The 25,911-nt window shown below is 41.9% G+C and overlaps 1 long non-coding RNA gene across 1 annotated transcript in view; it reads left to right on the top strand.

Moving 5' to 3' along the window:
• Window positions 1-454: 454 nt before the first annotated feature.
• Window positions 455-25,911, top strand: part of LOC133210857 (uncharacterized) — a 29,916-nt gene continuing 4,459 nt past the window's right edge. The window contains exons 1-2 of the long non-coding RNA XR_009725050.1: window positions 455-595; window positions 716-992. This is a non-coding gene — a long non-coding RNA (uncharacterized LOC133210857). The remainder of the gene's footprint in view (window positions 596-715; window positions 993-25,911) is intronic.

Genomic DNA, 25,911 nt, shown 5'->3' on the forward strand with positions numbered 1-25,911 from the left:
CTCAAATTATGCTGCAGGTTGGCTACTGAACAAGCTTAATCAATCAATAGTTCCTGTTTGATAGAGTAAATAAATGATGTTGTGCTATGTGATAATCTCTGAGTTTTCCCCCTACCTAATAGAAGGCTCATACCGAGGTGGGAGTGTGGAAGCAGAGGAATTGACAGGCCCAGACAAATGAACAATTAAGGTGGTGTACTGAGGTCTGTGGCACGGCAATAGAATAAGGTAGAATACGTGCCTGGCATATAAAAATCTTATGTGCTAGTTTTAAGTGTCCCAGGAGAGCTGTTGGACAGATACTGCATGGAAAGCAGGGGGATCTCATAACAGCACATTAGCTTGCTTATCCATGGCTTAGAACTTGGAAATATGGGCAAATGAGCTCAAGAACTGTTAGGGAACAGGAACATAGGTGTATATATATATATTTTTAAAGCAAATTTCTGTTTATTTCAGGAAATACATTTTGAAGCAACCCTGGTCAAAGAGGAAGAGGTCAGATACATTGCAAGGAGCAAAGTGTGGGTGTTTTCAGCAGGATGCCCTTTGATCCTCAGCTGCAGCCTGGCTGGTAGTGCCACCAGTCATACAGGTTGTACAAGTTCCAGATTTCAGATTCCACCACTATCCAGCCACATCTGCAGTGTTCTGAGTAGCAAAATGGCAATGAGAAGTGGGTATAATGACAGTATCTCTTGCTTATGTTTTACAGCCATACTGTAAAAGAGCTGTGAGCAAACTGGTCTAGAGGAAGGTGTCCCTGCACATTGCACAGGGGTTGGAACTAGATGATCTTCAGGTCTTTTCCAACCCAAACTATGGTGTGATTCTATATAATTTTTCACCTCAGAAGAAGCAAACACATGTAGCCAGTGTAGTACACTGCCCTGCACTTCCAGTTTGGACAGAAGAGTTGCAACAGCAGATGCTTGAGCAGATATAAAAGCATTGCTAAAGAAATGGACCGAGGATCCAATTCCAGTTTCGGGGTAAGTTAACATGTTTGACTTGGGATTGCTTCTTTTGTTTCTTTTGTGTTTGTTTCTTCCTTTAACACCTATAAACTGCAAACGGGACGATAGGAAAGCAACTCGATTGTGAGTCGTAAATAGGGTTATTGACTAAATACCAGTTGTAGGATCTACACTGCCGACGTGTGAGCGGGAAAACACATCTCAACTGTATGATTTTGTTTCTATTTTCAAAGAAGAAGCAGTTTAAAAAATCATTATCAGTTGCATCCGAGTTGATCGTGTTTGATTTGGAAGGCACTGGGATGCAATAAACAGGAAACCCCAGGGTGCCATTTTACTAAGACAGCTTTCAGAGACGAACCACGGTTTCTGCTGCAAAGCGCTGTTGATTTACATGGATTTTCTTGTCACATGTTTTGGCAAAATGTATCAGCTTGTGCTTCTTAACACCAACAAATAATACTTGACTTGCAAACGAGCTACTTGGCAAGTACCCAGCCACAGGAGGCTTGGAAGCTTGACTGAATAAAGAAGACTTCCGTTTTCATTTCACCAGTTTGTGAACTGGCACTGTCCCTGCCATGGTCAGCTGCAGCCACTCTGATCTTTGCTCTTGATTCTTTGACATTGAAGCTGTTCACCCTGTTAGATTTCACCGTGTTCCAAGCAATGGGAATGAAACCTTTATTTTTTCAATATTCATGTAAACGCCTTAAAGGGATCTCAAGCTCATTTGTGCCCTTGTATTTGAAATTCATCTTTTCTACCTTGTGACATTGGTATCTTTTCCCTCACTACGCAGGGCTTTCAAAATGTTCACCTTTTAAAGAAAAAAAAAATAGGAGCTTACTTTGTATTTTTTCTGTTCAGCCTTCTTGTTCATAATGAGCTTAAATAGAAGGAACATAAACCCCTCTGGAAACCAAATTATGCGCTAGGTTCACTAAAAAAAGTAATTACGTTATAATCAAACTGTCACTTTATGAGCTAGTGGGAGATGAAATACACCATAAGCTGACAAAAGAAGAGGATGGCTTGCTTGCTTAAATATCATTCACAGCACAAAGCAGTGAAGAAACTCTGAATTACACACGGCATAATGAGGAAAGCTCTTGGAGCTGGGGGCCACAGCACTGGAACCAGTGAGACAGATAAGCTTTCTTCTTTCTAACCTTCAGTTATATGGAGCCCAACGTGTGTTCAGCAGACTGGCAGCCCAAGTGTGTTTGGACACAGGGTAGGAAACACTTGTCTCATGATCAGCAAATAAACTGAATACATGCATCATGTTTTGCATGGACTTCCAGTCTCTGCAGCTATGGCATTTCTTGAGTTATTGTCCTAGTTTGCTTCATTTGTGCCACCAAGCCTTCGGCCTTTTTCAGTCAAGGCTGACTCACATCTCAGGTTAAACATGCAAGTGATTTGGGAAAAGCTGAATGTGTGAGGGGTTGTATTTGTTCGTGTCTTGCCAAGTCTTGTGGCCCTTTCCACCTGCATTGCCTTAATGGGAATGGAAATGCCTTAGTTTGAGGGGAAATGCACATTATTTCTTAGCCACTGAGTAGACCAGCAGCGTTTGGGCAGGAGGGGTTTTCATTAGTCCTTCAGGCCCTTGTTGTGTGAGCTTTTGTTGAGTGAAGTCCTTTTGCCACCCTGATCTAATTTCTTTGAGATTTGAGTCTGCTCCCTGCATTCCATTCTCTGCCAGCAATGGATCCTTTACACGGACACTCCAGCAATCAATCCTGATGCTTGAGAGCAGGCTGGTGGCAAGTGGTGGGCATGGATGTGGGGCATAGGAAGAGGGAAGGGAGCTGGCTTTTTGTTGCCAAGCCTTGCCTTTCTAGCAGGGCCCACAAATGAGGCAAGCAGGCGGCTGCAAGTTTATAGTCAAAGATGGACTAAAGCCGGTGGAAGTCTGGCACCAGAACAGCTCCTGCTGCCAGTAATGCATCTTATGAAAGAGAAATTGGTTTTCTTTTGGGGCTTTTCTTCTGGTCACTTAAAAAAGATGCAGGAATATGAATGGGTTGATCCTCATGTCTCTGTACTCTGATTCTGTTTCTATTCTAGAGATACAAAGGGTGACAGGCCAGGAGGTCTATCCCGTGTGGAAGTGGCACAGCTGATACCTTTATTCAGTGTCTTGCTTTCTCTTTTCATTCAGTGAATACAGTGACAGAGCAGCACAGCGTGCTGTGCTGCCCGTGCACGTGTTGTTTTCTGTAAGTGTATTCGTGCCACGTATCTATCTGGCAGGGTACTGTGAGCCTCAGGAAAACAGAAGCCGGGGGAGCCCACTGGAGACTTCCCAATACTACAGCTTGGTTTTGCAAGTTTCAATCTCTAATTTGGTCAAGTCTCGTTAACTTTATTTTTTCAAAGAAAACTGGAAGCTTTCCCATTCCAGGAACATGGACACAAAATGAAGCTTCGTCAAAAAGAAGTAATAATAAAACCTTGTCCAAATGCCTGTGTAACTGTAGTCTGTTTTGACAGAAGTACCTTTTGTCAGAAACAGCTTTTGACAGCAGCTCTCTCCCCAGATAAAAGTAGCAGCTTGAAAGCCACTGTTTTTAACTTGTCATTGAATCTCATCACAAGCAACCCCTCCCATGGACTGGTGGACTACTGCTGAGCTCTAAATTGTGTATTGAAAGCCTCGTGAGCTTAAATTTAGTATCATCCCCATTTCGTGTTATGCTTCTGTTGCTGGCAACAGACATGGTTAAAATGCTACAGTTTTCATCTCATTAAATTCATGTTTCTAAACCCACTTTTATAATGTAAGGTATGTAAAATGTCTTCAATTACAAAAGAAAAAGAAACAACAAACAAACCCACAAACAGACCTCAGCTCAAAACAGACAAACAAAAGGATTTTCACAACAGAAGATGCAAGTAAGGTTTTCTTGGCTTTGGATGTGCAAACACTTTCATGAGGCCACTGTGCCCTGTTAGCCATAACAAGGCTATTTCATAGAATCATAGAATAGTTAGGGTTGTAAAGGACCTTCAGATCATCTAGCTCCAACCCCCTGCCACTGCACCTATCACAATGTCTTGGATAGTCTCACTGTCCACATTGTTGTTCTGCTGCAAGGATGAAGGCAAGGATGCTGGTTAACCTCCATACCCATCTCCCTGCACACAAGAAGACTCACTGCACAAGTCTCAAAGATGCAGCAGAGCCGTGGGTGGAGTTTGTGCTCCCTGGTTGATTTGAATCCTGAAGGAATGTGAAGGGATTGGCATGTGCAACTTGTATTTGCTCTCTGGGGAACCAAATGCCTTTCTGGCTGTCCTCAAACTGACCTCGAGCTGCAACAGGTGATGCAAAAAAGGCTTCTGAAGAGATCAAATGGTAGAAGAAATCTGTTTAAACAGCTGGGGCTTGAGTTGTGAGTCTGCCTGTAGTGTAGGTAAACTTTATTGATTCCCTAGGGAAACCTGAGATGGAGAAGGGGTATAATACCCTCCTTTCAGAAAAGAAACAAACCCCTTGGATCTAGTATTGCTTAACCCTCACAGAGGAAGTTGTAAGGCTTTTGCTTCTGCTCCTAACCAAAGTGTACCTAACACAGCTATTTTTACAAAGCTAGCAAGCAGCTCTGGAGCTAGTGTCAAGAACTGGCAATACACTATACTCCCTGCCTTTTGACTTTGCCTAAACTAATCATTGGTAGGGTCCCATAAGCAACTAAATCTTTCTGCTATTGCATCCTCTTTGCCCTATGAAGTTCATAGCAACACCATAATTTAGCTCAGAAAGATGGTGACACCATAAGGCTAAATACTATATTTTACCTTCCTGCAGCAGCTGCTGCCAAGTGACCTAAACACTGTGCATGATAAAGAGGAAAACACAAGTTGCACCTTAGAAGTGATGGGTTTGGGGTCTTTCTGTAAGTGGAGTCATGGAAGTGTGTAAAGACAAAATGACCCAGGTGGGCCTGGAGCAATGTTCTTGGGGTGTATCACAGTTACGGATGACAGCAGGTGACATAGCTGATTCAGCCTGCAAATAAGGGTGGCATAAATGACCCTGGTAGGTTCGTGACATTGTGTGTATCTAGGGAGTCTCCACACAAGTTACAAAATGTGGCTTGACTCTTAGTTTCTTTTGTTTTTCATTTGTCCATATTCCCCTCTTCAGCTGATCTGTTAAGATCTGTTCAGGGCCTGATGATTTGTCCTTATCCTGAAAGGAAGAAGGATATTAAATCTGTGTTGCTTCTCTACAGGGGCCAGTGCACAAAGTCTCTGGCACAGCTTGACACTGAGGTATAAGGGCTGGACTTTCCCAAAATATACTAACAGAGCGGGGTTATGTTCTATTTGCTGGATGCATTTGCTCCATACTTTTGGAGGTGCCATAGGGCTGTCAGTTGTCACCAAAGTCCTCCTTTCTGAAATGGCTGAGCATCTCTGTCTCTTTGGATCATGCTGCTCTCCCTTTCCCTCTCCACCCCAATGCCAAGATGCATCATATGGGCAATACGACTCTGAAACTGTTCTACTGTCCATTCTCCTTACAAGAACCCATATGAAGAGTGGTGAGGCTGATAACTTATGCAGCTTATGTCTTTTTTTTTCCTTCTTCAAGCATGGTGAGCCTGAGGAAAATTAATATCACACTTCTTATAAACCAGTCCTTGTTGCTGATGCAAACCCCCATAAAAGCATGTCAAAACAACGTGCTTAAGTGTGGCAATTTGCTAAAAAGTAATGGTGTCAGAAAACAGGAGCAACTCATATGAAAACTTGAGGAAAAGAGCTTTGGCTGGTTGCAAACTCGAGATTTTACATAGCATATCAGCTCAGAGGTGAGTGATGAGTTTTGTTGTGGAGAAATCAGAGATGGAGGTTTTTAGGAATCAATCTTTGATATATTAGAAAGAAAAAACCCCAATCTGTGCTGCAAGAAGCAAGCTTTCCATGTAATCCCTGCTCTTCAAGCACAGGCAACAAGGCTTGTTGACCTGGATGAAATAAATCACTGGTCTTAATGCAGTTTTCATATGTGTGAGAAGCTGCTGATCTGCTTGCTTATTTTTCTGCTCTAATAACTCTCATCTTTGTTAAAATGCATTATTCCATTTTTAACTCCGTAGAGTTAGCTGGAGTTGCTAATAATCAGGATTTTTGCTGTCTCAACATGTGAAATGCGCATGGCTTCATTAGAAGCAATGTGAGCTCTTTACACTCCTGACCCGACTTAAATGGATGAGTAATACAAAACAAGCATAATGAGAATTGCCTTCCCATTCTCACTTCATGTGTTTGATGAAGAAGGAGGACCCCAAATTCCTCCATAATAATACTTAATAACAAGCTCAGCTAAATAATAGAGGCTTAAAGTGTTAACTTTTTTCTTCATGGCTCCAAACTTTCTTGGTCCTAATGGCCAGCATTGTCATTGAGCTCTTTGTAATGTAAATTCCATTACACAGCACTTGAGTTTCGGCCTTTGTGGAGACATGACCACAATATTTAATCTATTTACTTATTTTGTTAGAACTAAATCTCTTTTCCCAGTGGAGTCATTGCAATCCATACAGGCACAGTGCTGGACCCAAATTTCCTAGTTGAGACTGGCACTCCCTAGAATTGAGCATGTGTCTTCAGCTCTATTCAGAAGCCTGTGCTTACTGTATTGTTTCTGTTGTTCTGACACAACCTTCAGTTCTTTGTCTCCACAGTCGTATATGACCAAGCTGTGGGCATTTACCTTTAGTTATCTGTATCAATGCAAAGGCAAGAAATAAGCTCAAAATCTGAGACATACAAGTAATTGCTATGTGAGTTTGGGCTTATTTGATTCTTTGGGGTGTTTCTTTTTAGCTATTCCCTCCCTTCAATGCTATCAATTTATTTGATGAATGATGTGCAAGTCCTTCCAAACTGTTTATCTCAGTGAATGATATGTGCTTGTTGCAAGCATGATTTGCCCTTGCATACCCCAGCAGATCTTTACAGGCACAACTATTCCGAAAGGGGAGATGTGATAAATAGAAAGCCAGAGAAAATTTAGGAATCAGAAGTAAAACAGGGTTTACTCAGAGGCACAGATTCCCAAGGGATCTTTTTATGTACAGAGCATATATCAAGCGAGTTGTAGACACTAAGACGTGGATATCAAGGCTCAGGAGGATTGACTTTCTAGACCATTAACAACATAAGCAATTACACCCAGATATGAAACTGAAAATAGAGTCAGAACTCTGCCCTTAAACGGTTTTGCACATTAGCACCATAACCTCAAAATTAATCTTTCCTCCTTTAGCATTTTCATATCTACTGCAAGTAAATTTGCTGTGATACCCATTGAACTAGCTTTCATGCCAATGCTTTCTGGCAGCCATACTGTGAAGATGCTGATGAAAGAAGAGAGGTCATTTCATATGGAGCTGGTGTATCAAATGAGTGTTGCTCTGACTGTGTCCAAAGGAGACGTGTGTGGCTTGATCTTATGGAAGCTGCCAATAGACCTTGTTAAAAACATACAGTATTCTTAAAGATAGCCTCATCTCTTTCATGGTCTGCCAAATTAAAAAGCTAATTAAAAATCAGCTCAGATTTAACCTTCTTCCTGCAGGCATGGCCTTTGTTCAGACTTCAAGTGATGCTTTTGAATCATCAAAATACGTAGACAGTGGTCATGGACTGAGGCTGAGAGCTGACAGCACCCATTTTAAGTCTCTCCAGGACACATTTAAGAATGAAATCCTGGGGTGATTCAGCCTTTATTTGTCCTACAGGCAACTGGGAAACTTAGAGCAATTTATGGGCTTTCCATCAGCAAGACAGATCTCAGAGTCACTGGCATGGAAATGAAATTTCAGGTTGCAGTAATGAGGAATGTACCATGAGGACATGATGAGCACCCAGTAAAATGCATCAGCATTTTAATGGGCTTAGCATTTTAATGGGCCCCTGCAGGAAAGATGCTTTTTTAGGCAAGCCGTGATGTCCTTAAGGCTCTGCACCAGTGAAGGTTCAGGTAGCAGCCAGAGAAAGGTAAGTGAGGGTGGGTGGTGGATCCCTCTTTTATTGGAAAGCAATGACAGAAGCACAGCGTTGCTGCTGCTGCACACATTCCCAAATGAATAACTGGTGGAAACCAATCAAAACCAACCCACCATGTCAGGCCCCTTCCTGAAATCCTCCCCAGGTTAGCAGCCCCAAGTAGCAGTCCCTCAGTATTTCCCGGTAGCAATGTTCCTCTTCATTCCCAGCTGCACCTATATGCAGGTGAAAGCCTTCTTTAGAGCTCAAAAAGGGGTTGGGTAAAGGATGGGATTGACCAAAACATCTTTCTCTGTTATAATTTATTGCCTGTGCAGTAGGTCCAAGTATTTTCTCTCCTTCACCTCCTAGTCTCACAAATTGCTTTATTCATGCCAGCCCCAGAGTGATGTTCCCACTAAAGCCAGTCAATAGTTTTCAAACCAGACATCAGGCTCGCTCCATGGCTCCTCTCACCTCTTCCCAGCCTGGCCCCACACATCCTTCTCCATGTTGTGGTGATTCAGCAGCACTGCAGCCTCTCCCTACCCTTGGTTTACGCTTTGAACTCTCTGTAACTGACCCCGCTTCAGGCAGGAGGCTGCACTGGGGACCCCTGGCGTCCCCTCCAGCCTGAATTATCCTGTGGCTCTGTGTCAGATCCCACAGGCACAGCGTTGGAAATCTGCACTTTCACTAGGCATAGCTTAAATGTGCCGACTTTCTGAGAATGGAATAACCAGCTCTGTCTGTCTCAGCAGGTAAGTTGGAGGGATCCTGTGCTGAAGGACAATAGAGGGGAAAGAGGAGCTCAGATTTGTATGTAGGAAGCTGAAGGATGGAGAGGTGAAACCAGTTCCCCAGGCTTACAAATCCCGTGGGAGATGAGAACAGAGTTGGGATAGTTGGAGTCTAAAAAGGAATTCTGTGTTTCTTTTCATAGCTACATTCAGAACAAAAAATAGATCGTTTTCTCAGGAATACAGGCTGCCTTGGCTTGCCTGTGGCGGGACAAACTGTTTTCCGAAGCAGGAAAAAGGAGATTGTGATTTGCAGCTGAACTTGCTAATGACTGAGCTTGTTATTTGTTAGTTACCTTATTTAACTTTTTTTAGAGGTACTGTCGTAATGTCTATGGCGAGGACTTATGCATTAGAGTCAATCTGGTTTATGCAAACTAGGAGTGGGAAAACGGGCTTAGGTAATAGGGATGTCATAAATATATCTGAGTTATGAAGTGGTGTGCTATCACAAAGGTCAGGAGCAGAACACAGCTATTGCTCACAGCCTTGTGTTCATCATGTGTGCCTTCTCTAACACCTTTGCATCAGTCCTTTTGTACCTTTGAAAATACACTGATAAACAGATAGCTGGAAATGGAATCTAGAGAGGATCATACAATGAATTAAATTAACTCTACTAGAGATAGGTAACTCTGGTGGTAATTCTTCCCTGAGTATTGGTGCTAAAGAGTCAGATAAGGTGTATTCAGATGCATTTCTCCAAGGAGAAATGAGGCCAATGAGTGATTGTTGCATCATATAATCAAATAATTGTTTTTCAGCCTGCTGTAGATTACTATTGATGGCAAGAATTGCCAAGGGGCATTAATGCAGGGAAAGGTTCAATGTGTGCATGACAGCCACCACAGAAAAGCAGAGATCTTACCGCTGAGTGGGGTATAAATAGAGCCAGGGCAAGGCTGTGCGAGCAGGCCAGTGATAACTCCAAGCTGTCTTGACGTTGCAGCTTTCTTTGCTGGACTTTTGGGTTAGTTCTCCTGAGCTGCTGATCTGAGATCATGCTCTTCCTCTCTCAAGAAAGCCTGCAGTGATGGTGGTGTTCCCTCCACTTACAGGCTGTGTGTTCAGGTTTGCTACCATGAACTTGGTAAAGGTGATGGCTGTAAAGGACCATTTATTAAAGGAGTAGTTCTTACTTAAGGTGTTCCCGTAAGAAAGGAGTTCAGATGAGGGAGGTAAAGGGCAATGATTTTGGCTGCAACTCACAAAAAGGGCGCTGGATCAGTAGAGTGCATCAATGTGTATGCTTGCACACATTCGTGTCTTGAGAATGCATCCGGTATTTAAGACGTGGATGCCCATTATGCCTAACACAGATATCCAGTGCTGAATGGTTATCGTACAAGTGTCTTATAATAAGTATGCATTTCTAATGTTTATGGCACAGGATAAGGTGCAGGACTGAGGGAAAAATACAGTGATCACACACATTTAGGAACAGAAAAGGCATATGGTGATTAATGAGCAGTTGCATTGTATCTTTTGCTGCAGTGTGTGAATAGGCAAAATGTTTATAAGCCTTTGGAAGTCCTTAGATGTACCAATACCTGTTCATTTCATCTGAATTTCCATTCTTTGGCTTTTCCCAATTATTTAACAGTGGGGAGTAGTCAGAATATCAAGTAAATCAACAAAGTTAAACCAGCATGTGGATGGGCATGCATACCAATAGTTCATATTTGAGAAATAATCTCTCAGATGGAAGTATGAACTAATTAACCGTGATTGCTGAATAACTTCATTGCGTTTATGTTTTACAGTTTATCTTGCTCAGTTAAGCTTCATCATAATTGGTAAGTTGTCTCCCAGGTCTCACTGAGGGGTATACCATTGGTAATTACTAACTTTGTCTCCATGGGAACAAAATCACTTCTGGAGCCTTGACGTTTATGTTAGGGTTAAGAAAGGTAACAGTATTCAGCTCTACAAGGGATCATCCCATTCCTTGTCAATTATTAAACAATTAGGAAAGTGTGGACTGTCTTTGAAAGGAACTATTCAGTGGGCTTCTAGACAAGGAGCTGATTATGAAGGTCTGTGCCTAACATTTAGCAACCTATTCAGTGTCAGAGTGATTGATTTAGGCTATGGAGATGTTATTTATAAGTTTAAAATAATAGGAGAGGCTGACATTCCAAGGAAAGCTTCTGTTTGTGTTTTTTGTCATTACCTTGTTGATGGTGGCTTGCTATTGAGCATGATTTATCATATGTAGATGTTGATGATATGAAGGATAAGAAATAGAGCACTCTTCAGTGAAGTTCTGGTTCAACAAGCCTGTCACTTCACATTTTTCAGCTCTGTTTTGTTACAAAACTGTAATGCCGCTTTCATGATCAGTCCAACTTGTCTGACTAATAGAATACTCTATTTAGCGTAAGACTGGTAACATACGCACAGTCTTTATTTGAACTACTGGGAGAACCATTCAGATGAGTGTAGTATGTAGGATCCTATTGGACTCAGTTGTTTCAGGCACAGGAGGAGTGCTTAAAAAAACAAATTGAACCAAAATAAGATTAAAATCCTCTTTTGGTATTGGAATCTTTGTGTAAGGGTAATTGGGACTCAATCTGCTTGAATAGGATGGTTGTTTGCAGACTGGATGGACTCTCCATTGCAAGGGCTTTTGTATCAGCATTGTATATTGATTATCTTAAGCTATCAAAGCACCAAATGTTCAAGAGGTGGTGGCAAGTTCTGCATTGGTAGGAACCTTCTTACTGTTTCCAAGTGTCCCACCTATACAGATCTTGGTCAATTCTTCAGCAGGAACTGGAGAGGGAGTCCCTGGGGCAGCCAAACCCCCACCTAGGATGCTAATGAGCACACTGAAGCATAGGCATTGTTCTACCTATAGTGGGAATCTGCCTGGGGGAATCTAATTCTCTCCTGAATAGCTCCTGAAGGAGTTAGCCACATGTTTTGCTGTGACAGGGACTAAGAGTTCGGTCAACACCATGCCTCACATCCATCTTTTGTCTTATCAATCTGCTGATTCTTCTCTGCAGAGACTAACCAGGGATCTGCTAAAATCCTGAAACCCAAGAAAATAAGGACATAAATGCACTGGATGCACAAGAAGTCACAGACTTGAATAGACCATAATTATAATCATAGAACAAACTTGAGCTGCTTCATATCTCACAAACAAATTCAGTGCAATAGCCCTTGCCACACAATACACATAACAATAATATACAAGGTGTGTTCCCATTCTAGCTGATGCACCAGGAAATGGCAGATGCTTGCTTCTGAGCTCACACACTAGGAACTCCTTCTTTTCTGTCATCTCTAGCTAACATAAGTAATTCACATTACCAAACTGAAGCTCAGTATATCGTCACACAACATATTGTTGCCTGCTCAAAGCACTGCTCTCATATCCTCTGTAAACTGAAAAGACAGCTCCCTCTTCAGCTGTGGGTGAATTTCTATATGAACTAAATAAAAGCAGCAATGTTTTTCAGGATATAAGCTTATAAACATAACAGTAGCTACTTCACCTTTCATTTCTTGTTAGTTGTAACACTAATACTTCTGTAACGTTAGTAGTTGTTTACAATGGTTAGGTTGGTGAGTAAAAACAGAATTAATAGAGCTTTTCCTGATAAGGAAATATCCAAAGACATAATTGGAAGTGTCTCAACAGTTAAAATAACCAACAGAAGATGCTTCATACAATATTAGTAATCGTTCAGTGTTTTGATCTGCAACTTCATGTGGCACAGGAGTAAAAAGCCAAGCTATGTTAAGCAGCCTTTGGCAAACGTAAATGAATATGTAGAAGCCACACAATTCAAATTGACATTTTCTACAAACAAAGGCAACTCTACACTGTTCAATAATTGAAAAGTCCCTGTGGCATGAACATACATAATGATGGGCAACGAAAATACTTCATCTTCCTTGCAGTGCTCGTTGTGGGTTTCATGACTGGAGCTTGCTGAATTATTCATTGGAAACAGTTCTTATTGTAGATGTGTCTCCTTTTTGCATTTGGAAGTCAAGCGATGCTGTGGTTCAGTTAGAAGAGGCTGTGATATGATACTTGCTGGTTTATGTCCAGTGCCCAGATATATAGATTTGGGATGAGAGACTCAAAATGTCCCTTTGTAGAATGAAAACTGTCACTTTAAAAAAGTCAGTGTTCTCCCTGATTGTATTAAGTCAGTAGTTTATCATGCAATTAGGTGACATAGAACTTTCTTTTCATCCTATTTGCTTCTCAGCTTGCTACATCAGCTTGTTGCTCCTTAGTCATACACCACATCTGGACTGATCTGAATCTCTGTTCTTGGACCTTCATGCACATTTAATTGTGTACAAAAAGGGCTGCATGCAAGCTGTGAAGCTTCACCATCATACTGTTTTCTCAGCTAGGCTCCTAAGCAGCTCAAGGCTTTTTATTTTGATAACCTGAAAGACAGACAGGTATTTCTGGCAAGAGTATTTGAAACTCGATTTCAAGTAACCAGTCACTGCCATACCCATTCAAACTGGTCATTGAGAGGTTTTGGTTTAGCAGTTTTCAGAGGTCGCCAGCTTTGGAGCACATGTTCTTTGTGGCAAGGAAAAGGTTGCAGAAACTTCTTTATATTGGCAGTGTTTTCCTGGGCATCAATGAAGCCATCCCAGTTAGTTATTGCACAGCTAGTCTCCAAAGTGATGAATCATCTAAAACTTCAGTTCTTTGTGACTGTCATCATCTCTGATGAAGTACAGCTATATTGCAATAACTGTATATATATATATATATATATATATGGATAACATGTTCGGTCAGTCAGCATTGTTGCAGGGAACAGAAGTCTCTTACTATTGGGCATGATGCCAGTGAAGGGCTTAAGTATGTTCATCTCTTCCATTTTAAGTTGTAAATAAATGGGCTACACATGCCAGATACTTGCTTTGGGTGGAGTATTGTAAATCATAAGCAAACCACTGACTTGAGAGAGAGAAGACTACCCGCTGGGTTTTAATAATGTTTGTGTGTAGTTATTCTGTTTCCCCTCGAAAAACATTTCTGAGTGTAAAAAAACCTTTAAAACATTAAAAAACCATAAAACTTCACCAATCTTTTTTTTTCTGCAGCATCTCTTTTTTAAGTTAAAAATGCTTATTTACTGTGGCACTTTATTGAAAGCAGGATTTATTTACTTATTTTCTTTAGTACACGCTAGAGTGTCTCGAGAGCCGCACGCTATGTTACATCCATTTGCATTGTACCTGAATTTCCAGATGACGTTTTGTGTTGTTCTCATGCAAGAGTCAATAAACAGTGGTGGTGGTGGTGGGGTGTTAATTCTTTGGAGGGGGAAACCTCCATTTCTCCCAATACGTTTTGTGGAATCTGGTAAGCCTTTTGAGGATTGCTCTGTATTATAAGCAACGAAGTTTGGTGTAGTTAAGAAGGGGACAGAAAGGTCATAATTTGACGCGGTATAAATTTGAATGACAACTAGAAAACATTTTTTGCATTCCTTAGGTGTGTGTTCCCCACTAGTTTTCCTATGATTTTCTGTGCTCAGTTTTACAGTGCATTAAGTATGTTAAGTCATGTTATTTTCCTTGAGTCAAAAGTCACAGACAGCTGCTCATGTACGCACTTATCAATGAAGCTGGCCTGTACAAGATAGAAGGATTCAAAGGAGAAAATCAAATAAAGGATAGGAAATCGAAAGAGACTTTAGCACTTAGGAAGTACAAGGAGAATTTTTAAATTCTTTTATGTCATTAAATGTGTAGGCAAAAGAATCATAACAAAAAAAAGTTTCAAATGAATGCTTGAATAATCCAGGTAGTTTAAAGATGACCAAAGTAACTGAGAAATTCAGCTTTCAGTTTAATCTGACGAAGAAAAACATTTGTACAACAGAATGTTACTTTCAATATGTGAAAAAGGAAAATTACCATATATTTACCATATATTTCCTGTTAGGGTGGTGAGGCACTGGAATGTGTTGCCCAGGGAAGTTGTGAATGCCCCATCCCTGGCGGTGTTCAAGGTCAGGTTGAACAGAGCCTTGGGTGACATGGTTTAGTGTGAGGTGTCCCTGCCCATGGCAGGGGGGCTGGAACTGGATGATCTTAAGGTCCTTTCCTTCTTCTACAAGGTAAAACCATCCTAAATGTAGATTTTACTTCATGTGAAGCAAAATTATTTTCTTCCCCCCTCCCCCCCTTTTGTGGGTGATGTGAGCGAACAGGGAATCGCTGTTTTCCACACTTCATTGGCTAGCAAACAAATGGGCTGCCCCAGCCTCAGTTGCACACCTCATAGACCAAATCCAACTGGAGCACGACTCCAGTGATGGTAGAGCAAATAGCCCCTCACTTAGTGCTAATGATACCTTGCCACTGTGAGATGAGCCACCAGGACACAGCTATATCCCTGAAAAACTGCTCTCTGATGTATTTTTGGTTTCCTCATTGTACCAACCCTGCAGCTCCTGCTGTTGGAAACACTGTGACTATGGGATGTGGGGCAGCCCCTCACCAGGGCTGCTTTCAGACCAACTTATTCTTGATGTTTTCTTGTCTTGGGACTTCCTGCTCTTTGCATCCAGCTCTTGGGTGCCCGGAGGCTTTCCCTGTCCTCAGAGCATCACTTATGGCATGGAGGGGAGGCCCTGGGGTCAGCTTCCTGAAGTCAAATACACAAAAAAATCCGAAGTGAAACCCCACAAGGGGGACGTGGTACCTGAAAACAGTGGTGTGGTACTCTGCTGCATCAATCAGCCTCCCCATATGCCTCCTAAATCTCATGTTCAACAGCAAGAATTCAGAGGTAAATGAGCAAGTAGCATAGTCCATGTACACTTGTGAGCATAGCAGCTGAAACTGCCTCATAGGGGCCATAAATCCAATAGCCAGCTACATTTAAAAGAGAAAAAATAGTAAGGTCCATTTGAAATAGCACTGTGTGCTCCCAAGGATTCTATATGTATCAGGAATGGCTTTTGAACACTATAAATCAATCCTCTAGATTGCTAGAAGGAGAGGAGGTTTGGTCAGAAGATGTCAAGAGATACCAGGCTGCAACAACTCGTAAAGGCACCTGCCTCACATTCACAGGTGGAACATGTTCAGAGATAAATATCAGGATAGCAGAGTCATTATTTCAGCTTTTTGGGTTGAAGAGGAAATCTTAAAGAACTGACGGGGGTTCTCTTCTTTTTCGTCCCCAAGAAGCACTAAAAGAGAGATGCTGCCTCTGTTGCTGCAGTCTGCTGTAAAGGCATGTGCTCTTGTTCAAGGCTTCAAACAATGCTTTTGAAAAGTGAGTTTAGTTGCTATGGAGAGGGAAGTCTCCTCTCCCCTCACCACCACCTCTCTTTCCCCCAAGAAATGTGGATAGGCAGTGAACAACATGACTTTCTTCACCCTACCCTTGCAGCATGTTTCTGTACTGTTTCTGGGTACCAAAGGTGTCTAGAAACACCCATCTTTGTCATTTATCAAGAAGCAGAATACATTGGAAGCTGTGGTTGCAGATCCCAAGGTGAGGACACAGCAGAGGAGATTGCCAAGTGTAAATACTGGCCTGAGACATCCCCCAAAAGAGCTGCATTTGAAACAGTGGAACAAAATGCATTTAAACCAGTTGGCTTTTCCACCATGGAGTGAAACCTACTGAAACCTTCATGTGGTAAATCCAGGTTCTGGTGCAGTAAAATGCCATCTTTTTGAAAAGAGGACTTGAAACACACTCTGTACAATCCAGGAGTAAATTAAAGCAATGACCTTTCAGTGACTTAGATCTGGCCAGTGTGAAATAAGGGATTTGGAGACAAGCGCATCCCTTATGGAAAGGGACACGTTATTGAGTTCTCGTTGTACAGGAAATGCTATTGATCCTTGCAAGCACTCCCAGAAAGGTGTCATGAACTGGAGCAGGCCCTTGAGATTGTATTTACTCTGCCCAGTCTTCAGAAGCAGTTCATTCAGGGTGGGGATGGAGGTATGTTATTGCTTTCCTCCTGCTTTCTTGCAGGTGAATGAAAGTTTCTTTACTCCGAAGCTGTCAATCTAATGACCCTCACCAGAACCAATGAGGCTTTTATGGAAAATACAACTTTGTTTAATTGCACCACAAAGAAAAGAGGAAAATAAAGGAGAAAACAGGATTGGAAAATCATGCTTTCAGAGGTACAAATAGAGCACATAGCACTTCTTAAAAAGAGGGGAAATAAAAACAAGGCTGCATGCAATTTTTCCTGACACCCGATTAAATTTGTACAAGGTGCAGTTACAAATATTGTGAGGCTCTGCTGTTTTCTTTAACCAAATGTTATTAAAAAAAAAGTGAAATCTTTACAGGAGATGCCTCAGAAAATGACATTTTCATTGTTTTTCCCCTGATTAGGAGAAAATTGGACTTCGGGAAAGTGGCTGGAGCTGCAGCTTTCCTGCTGCGGGAGAACACAGGGTACCTGAGATGCATTCAGGTCAGCTGCTGAGTCTACTCATTACTCATGTTTTTACATATAGATGAGTGTTGCTTCCAGTCTTAAAACCCTGACTTATTGCCACAGCCTGTTTTTTTAACCAGTTGTGCTTTATGAGGAGCTATCAGTATACTTTAAGGCTTTGAAGCAGAAGGTGGTAGGAATAAACAGGTTTTACAGAGCTCTACAAGTTCCATACATCTAAAGCATACATGGAATAAGGAAATGAAGGCAACTCTTCAGCTTTTTCAAGCACTATTGCAAATAAAATGATTGTTTATCAATAAATACTTAATGCGCTTTACAACCATATTACAGACACTGGGAGCTGAATGAATTCCAATTATGTGACCAACGATATTGTGCCATCCATTATATAAATCAAACCCAGGCATAGGCCTGTAAGCTTTTGCTGCTTCGCTGGTTTTTATTGCCATACAAAATGATAACTGGAAGCCATATAGAACAAGGCAAATTAAGAATCTATTGTGGGGAAAATGCAATTGGAAATGAACATCCTCCTGGAAGCTACGTTCACAAGCCAAATGCCTTGTAAGATTTCATCTTCTATGGGCAGTGTGATGATATTCCTGTGCATATATGGTTAAATTAATTTTCCCTTATCAGCATAAAAATGTAGCTGGCTAAAATAGATTAGAACTGCATAATATGTTGGATCTCATTTTATTTAGGTGGAGAAGAGGAAAATACTTAATTTCAGCCTGGAATGGTATTGAGCAGAATAAATGATTGAGTTCAAACAAAGAGATCATGCATCCCGGGGTTTTCTCTTTTGTTGTGCGAATGAAATGATCTGTAAATTCATGACAAGATGATGATTTTCTCAGTTTCAGAACAGTGAAAAGAAAATAAAATGATTTCTTTGTGCTCAAACAGAAACTTCTGATCCTGCTGGAGCCCAGTCTCACTCTTTGAAGGATTATGCAGTTTCTTAGGGTTCAGGCAGTCAGTTTGTGCTGTTTGAGGCTAAGGAGGGATGAGGCAAGCTGTGTCCTGCAGGATTGTCCTGTAAATGAACTTATCTTCTAAGCAACTGAGAAATGCTCATGCCTGTTAATAAAACCCAGCTTGGTCCACAGAGGATAAGCAGTTGACTTTGAACCAGCCCCATCAAGTTGTGCTATTAACCTGCCATTTGCTTGTAAGATCAGATTTGCCTTTTTTTTACCAGTGGTTTCAGTTCATCTGTAACTATGCTGAGCAAGTGGTGTCAGGCTTGTCCCTCTGCTGAACACATGCAGCAGCTCCTGGGGCCCTGAGGATGCTGACAACATACACAGCCCCACTGAAACTCATGAAATGGTAGACCATTTTGCTGTGAGTTAGAAAACACAGTACAAGGGTGGTCTCCTTGTTTGTTTGCTTTCCAATTCTGTTGTTTTCATTCCCCTTGTCCTGTAAGTGTTTCTGGAGTTTGGTTGGTTTTTACTTTCTGTTCTTCTTTCAGCCACAATGCTGTGGAGAATTATTGAGCCTTCAGCTGGATGAATTTTGAAGAAGACATCTAGCATGTGTTTTAGGTTCATGATTCAGTGACAAAAAGAACACAGACAAATAGCTGCAGTAGAAGGAGACTTTAATTTGATGGCTATTTCTAATTTTGGCCATGTAGATACCCAAAATTGAAACGTTACTGAATTGAAATGGTGAACGTTTCGCTTTAAGATGAGATTTAATTGCCTGTTTTCTTTAATTCCTCAGTTTGAATGTTAGGTATTTCACTGTACTTCAGTATACCAGATTTAATTCATACCTGTTTCTACTTGATCTTTAAGTAGACAGCATTTTGTGTGCTGAACTAAACATTTTGGCCAATGTGCCGTTCTAGCTGCCAGGACTCACTTCTCTATATACCCTCTGTGGTGTAAACCTCCCAGTGTCTGGTTGCATTGCATAATTCCCTAAGAGGCTGGTGGCACTGCTCTCTGTGTCTGAGCTTCCCATGGACCTGGATGGAAATCTCAGCTGTCTGGGAGCTTGGGAGCTAATCTCTGTTTAAAGCACATCATTAGGACAGAAAATAGCTTCTTCAAACTGCATTTAATAAGGCAGGTTTATCCTGAAGATGCCCTGAATAACTCCTGTGTTACTGTTCATTACACAGCAGTTCGAGTACTATGGGTGAATGGAGCCTCCAGAAGAAATACACATCCCACTATATGCATTTTCTCTAGATGTTGCAATGCCATCTGCATGCAAGACCATCAAAACAGTGGTAAGATGTCTTTGCTGACATGAAAGGGCTGACCTTGATATTTGGGGAGGTGGGCATTAAATGGCTTAATGAAGGGAAATGATTCTGTCAGAATGTGGGGCTTTGTTGAAACCATAGAGGGACTGAATACCACTGCTTTAGAAACTGTGACTAGATGATGTTTAAACAGCAGAAGAATTTGTTTTAATAAAATCTATGAAATAACTATTTTTTGAAGTTTTGCATATCATAATTAAAACTGTTCGTAGCTTTTTTACTCCATACCAGAAGTCTCGTGTGCCCACCAATGTGCCTCACTCTTGGTTTTTTACAACTGGTTTTGTGAAATACATTCCCTTTCCTCACAGATCTCATGTAGATCTATAGACCATCATGTTTCTAAGAACTGGTTCCTCCTTCCTAATGGGGGTGCATCCTATTTGGGAACCAGATGAAATGAGAGATATTGAAATAAACCGTGAATAACGATAATCTACTAGGTATTTATCACCTGATTTTACCACTAATAGCAATGTCACTGGGTCAATTTAGTAAACTAAATCTGGTTGAAATAATTTTCATAGTGAATTATTCTATTTGAGTTATTTGTGGTACAAATTGAATGTTTTAAACTATCAACACTTATGTTAGCAGGATTTTAAATGTCACTTTCAATGCTAAATCCCTTTATTATAGGGAAGTGAAATAAGGAAGACTCTTGAAGGCACCAGAGATTTAGTATATAAAAGTAGACTTAATTTAAAAAACTAATTCATGGAAAAAATAGGAGAAAATCCCCACTCTTCTCCCTCCACCCTCCAGCCTACCCCCAAGTGGAGAGTGGAAGTGGCAGCTATTGTGGTAAGACATTCCTTGGTCTGTCTATGTTGGAGGAAATGAAAACCCATTAAATGGATAATCGAATGAAAGCGCAATGAGATATTCAGAGAATCCATCAATGAAAGGATGGCAAGCGATTGCTAAAGACAGCCCTTTCTAAATGTAGGTTTATTGCCAGAGGATGGAAAATTGAGAGAGAATTTGCAAACAATTGAATTTATGGTAATGACATATAAGTATATTTTACCACCAAAGGAAAGCACAGAGCAAATATAAAAGACAAAATACACCAATATCCCATGGAAACCCTTGTGTTTTGCCTATTATCTTTTGGTACTGGAAATTGTAATATTCTGATATGAAAATCAAGTACATTGCAAAATGCATTAGAAGGCAGTGACTGGGTGGTATTCTGCTCTGTGTCGGCTTTAAGGTGAATTGTTGGACTAAAACCAACTCATGAGCAATAAGGAGCTTGCTCCTGCATACTCAAGGTAGTTTTGTTTCTTAGCTCCAGTGATACCTGGAGAGTCTGATGCCCTTACCTTGGCAGTTTATGTGTAAATTACCTAGGGATAAATTGAGTCAGTCTGAGTTTTAAACCTGTTTGAAAATGCATTGTCACTAGGTCTATTGAACCAGCAGAGGTGACTGTTAAAGGACAGGCAGGAAGAAAGCAATTACCTGATGGGCTCTGAGATGGAGCCTCCCAATAACCAAATAAACTGGGAAGGGGGGGAAGAACTTCTGCCAGAGGTCAAAGACACCTCTTCTGGACAAAGCCCCAAAGTCTGGCAGTGCTAAAACCCTGTGGCTGAAACACCACAGGCACCAGGAAGCCTAAGCTTTGAGACAGCCTGTGCTCGGTGGGCAGGCCAGCATTGAGGGAGGCATGGGGAAGGCTTTCCTGTAAGGATTGTTTTGATTTTTGCTTGCAGTGGCTGGCATGTTTTCAAAGCAGTTATTTCTGTGTGGTTTGGGGTTTTGTCTGTTTTACTCCATCTCCCCATCTCGTGGTACCAGCAGCCTGCTTCTACAGCCATGCTTCCCCTGGTGACCGTGGGGGCTCCGAGTAACCCTGCTCCTACCTCATCACTGCTGCCCCATCCACAGAACCAACCCCACTGCAGTACTGCTGGCTGGGCTGGGGAAATGCCCCATCTTTAAAAGCAACCTGGGATTTTGTATTGTTTTGGATTCTAATATGTAGTCCTTCCTACTGCCAAGCAGAGTCGATGAGAGGGTGCTGATGGGATTCAGTATGATGGGAGCCAGTGTTTGGTTCAAGCTTGCTTTATTGCCTTTTATACGCTTTATTGACTAGGGCAGGAGGCATTGATGGGGTTACCTGTTCTGTTGCTACCCCTTGGCTGCTGAGTTGTGAGTCTGGAGATAATTTTCTAATTAATCTTGTGGGGATAATAATCTTGTGGGGATGGAGGGTTTGTTAGATTCATCTTCTGTAGATTTTGGGTTGGGAATAATGATTGAAAACAGAAAAAAATGGGCATAAAATAATCCATGTCAATTCATTTCATTCAATAGCATTGAGATGGGCATAAAGCTGAGTTTAAGTTTAGCTAAGCTGATTTTTCTGTAAGGGTTCTACAAAGACTGAACCTGCAAACAAGCTTCCCATACTAAAAAGGTCTTAGCTTGGCAGAACAGAAGAGCAAAACCATCTTTGTAAAGAACCTAAAACAATAATTAAAAATCCAGTTTCTAGGAATAGATAATAGCAAGCATCAAGGATGAAAGATGGAGAGCTTTGAAAACAGTAGAAGGTTGCTCTAAGGTAACCAGCAGTGAGGTAGTTTCTGGCTTTCAAACCAGTATGGGACAAAGAGAGCCCAAAGCAATTAACTGGAGAAATGAAACTGAGCCCATCTCAGTCGGCCCCTGCTGAGAGCAGAGCTCAGAGGACATCACCAAGTATGAACAAAGACGTGAGAATGACCAGCTGATGGTCCTGCAGAGGTGCTGGGACGAGCTACTGTCAGGTGAAATATGTCTAAGCCAAGCCTATGTTTTAAAGGTAAAGCCTTGAATGTTAATGGCTTGGGCTGTTGCACAGCCTTGCGTCTCTTCCCATGAAAGCCTTTCCTAAAATTCTAATTATCATGTATTGCAGTGTTGCTGTTATTAATGACTGCACCTTTCCTGAAGTAAAACACACCTGATTTATGGGAGGTTTTTTGTTCTACGTTATTTCACCCTGAGCATCCCAATTGCTGTGTCTCTGGAAAGCCCGTAAATGACAGAAGAACAGATACGTGAGTTCTATTGAAAAATTTAAGCCTGTCGTTCCAAGAAGTGTAGTTGTCTTGGCAGCAAACAAGGATTTAAGTACCTTTGAGACATTTGCCTTTAACTGTGGAGGAATGGCATCACCAGCTGCAAAACTGTTTAACCCTCAGAAATGCTTGTCTTACTCATTAGCATCTCATTGAGGCACTGATTACAAAGAGGAGGAGTGGAGTGGTACCTGTAGCACAGCTGCCTTGGCTCAGGGGCAAGCAGAGGGATGTGAGTTCAGAAGAGCCTGGCCCCAGGCACCTCCAAAGAGTTTATTTCTTTGAGTAGCTGAAGGTCTGCAGTGTGGTAACATAATGTGACAGGCAGCAGCCATTGTACCTTAGCTAGAGGGGAGAGTTCGAGAATAGTCACAAACCTGATAAAGCTGGGGAGCAACTGTATGAATGGTGAGGGCTGGGATGGAAGCTGGCCCTTCATAGGGCACAATGACCAGGGTTATGTTCCCCCTGACTTTGTCTTAAGTATCCAGGAGCTTGCTGTGTGCCATGCTGGTTCTTCAGCTCTTGTGATAAAAGATGTGTATCTAAAACCCCAAACCAAAACCCAACCCAAAACAAAACCTCAAACTTCATAAAAACTCCATTTCCCCAATTACTTTTGATATTAGGAAAAGAACTGGGGGTCCCTTGTCTGCCATTTTTGAAACACAGCAGTAGAATTCACCATGGATAAACCTTCACGACTGCGCTGTCTCTCTAATGATGAATGCTTCAAACCCTCTTTGTCAGAAAGCTGTGTTGGGCTTTCTACGTGCTGATACGCAGCCACAGCTGCTGCTTTCTCTCCATGAGGTACCTCTCCCACCAGTCACTACCAGCGTGGTGGTGGGAGGCTGCTTGAAATCACCAGCTAGTCTTACCTGGTGCTCAGCAGGGTATCCTCGTCCCTTCTGCCTTCTCCTATGCCCCAGCTAGGAATCCTAATTTACTCAGTTCTCTTTAAGTATGGGTCTGATTTGACATCTCCAGCTTTCCTGATGCAATAGAATGGCTGAAAAGCAGCAAACACAACACTGCACCTGGTAAGGTCCAGCACCATAAAAATGCTTGCATAAAGGCTGGATTTGGGCTCTCTTAAGTTCTTTACAGAGGGAACTGCGCATTTCATTGTCAATCACCTCCTTCTGCCAAGTGCTCAGCTTTCATTCTGGGTCTCCTCACCATCAGCTCTGTCTTCAATTTATTCCATATAAATTGAGATGCTGTAATTGGACCTCAGCCTTGTCTTAAAGTACCTCAAGTGTCTTATCCAGGCTTTTATTTCTCCTCTGAAGGACTACAGGCATCCTGCTTGCTTGTTTATTAGGCAGCTTCTTATCTCAGTTGTAGTCTTTAAGAAACTCCATCATTTTAGTGGCACAGCTCCAGTAATTAGGCTTCCTGCTTTTCCAGTCTGGCAGGTGCTTCCTTAGCCTATAAGAAGAGAGCAGAATTAAACAGAGTAAGAAGAAAAATGTTACCACTGTTAGCAGTCAACAGTGCAAAGAACCCCGGTCATACAACATCAGATGCTGAACCCTGTAAAGCTGGGGTGTTGAACAGATCACAAGGGTGCTAACACAAAACTAGGGTGGAAAGGATTAATGAGATAGGATAGATTACCTTTCACAAAAAAATGTTATTCCCTTTTTCCACTATCAACCCGTACCAATTACATATTCACTGGGAAGATGAGCTCGACTTGAGGTTGCAGGTATCCATCTGAATCTCCTTCAAACAGCAACAAGCACCTAAGAGGCTGCTAAAGTACAAATACTCTGATTTTTCACCTGCAGTAATACCTGAAGTTTGACAAAGATTGAGGCTTTATAAATGTCATTTATCCCCTGGAGAAGGGAGCCTGACTAGAATGCATTTGAAGGCGCTGCAAATTAGAACTGGTTTTACCATGTATTCCCACTGGTGAGCACGCATAACAGCAATAAATATTTATCCAGATGGATGAACACAAGAATCAGTTTTGGCCTTAAGCTGTCACCACTCCTACCCAGTCACATATTTCATGGGTGGGTCTTGCTGAGAGCATCTTCCTTGCTGAGAGCATCGGGGTGTCTCCAGATGCTTGCCAGCCCTTCCCTCTCTTCAGTGGGTTGCTGTGCCAAGTATATCAGCCACTGGAGCCAGTCCATCTGCTAGCCTTTCACAGGGGAGCAATTTGGGGCTTTTTCTGCAGGTCAGCGGCACTGCCAGGGTTTTGTGCGACGTGAGGCACTGCAGAAGCCTGACAAAAGGTTAAATCAGACGCTTGCCTGGCACCGCTTTAATTACTCAATAGGGTAGCACAAGGTCCTGCCTGCCAGTGCTGTTGCTCATTTAGCCACCTTTACATGTCGTCCAGGCAGGAAGGAGTCTTAATGAATTATTGCTGGCTGAGGAGCCTGGGTATAGCACTGTGTCACAGAACAGGACATTTTTAAACTCGTTTCAGTTTTTCTGGGTCACAGTTTAACTTCTTTCCTTTGAACTCCTGAAGGGGAATTCAATCTGTGCTCAGTGTTAAGGGTTTTTCTTCCCTCCCCGCCTTTGGCAGAGACGTGAATGCCTTCATTTTTCACATAGAGAGGCTGATCCCGTAACTCAGATGAAGAAGCTGCCTCACAGGCATGACACTGATCAGCAGGGAAAACTGATCCTTGCATGCAGGGTCTGAGACCTGAAAAGTGTGACTTGCATACTGAGATTCCATCCTTTCAACAAGTAACTGGTTTCTGCAGTAAGATTAACTTTAGCTGATACCATTTTAAGGCTAAATCATGAAAAAGTCAGGAAGAAGGCAGATGGACTTCAGCTGTAAAAAATGCAATGGCATATTACAGAAGGGTTTTCTGGAGATGATGATAATACCAGCAGCAAAATCAGGGCTATTGCAGCACAACTTTTTGGTGCCCGCTTTCCACCTGCAATTATGCATGTGGGCTAGCAAGCTCTTCTAGGCCACTTAAACTTGACTGAGAGTTACATAGCTATGTATTAAAGTGTACAGGTGTAAGATGTTTCCTTCAATTGATTCTTCATGCAAAGAGGAGGGACCATAGGTGACTGCTGAGCTTTCCCACTTGAGAATCACAAGAGACTTTGTGAAAGGGATTGCTGGAGTGCCCTGCTCCAACGCAAGAGCACTAGACTGAGTGTGCAAACTAGCAGCTTAAAAACACCCCAACAGCACACATCATCAGCTGCATAATTCAGAGCCCTTTCCATTACTGACATCTCTATAATATATCTCAGGAAGGACTGGCAGGGTCTCAAATGCTGAAAGCCAAGGGGGCTGGGAGAAGTCCTAGCAGGAGGTTATGGCTG

Source organism: Neopsephotus bourkii, unplaced genomic scaffold (assembly GCF_033783945.1).
Source record: "Neopsephotus bourkii isolate Nb327-2 ecotype Australia unplaced genomic scaffold, CSIRO-AGI_Nbou_v1 NB_532, whole genome shotgun sequence".
Classification (NCBI taxonomy): domain Eukaryota; kingdom Metazoa; phylum Chordata; class Aves; order Psittaciformes; family Psittacidae; genus Neopsephotus; species Neopsephotus bourkii.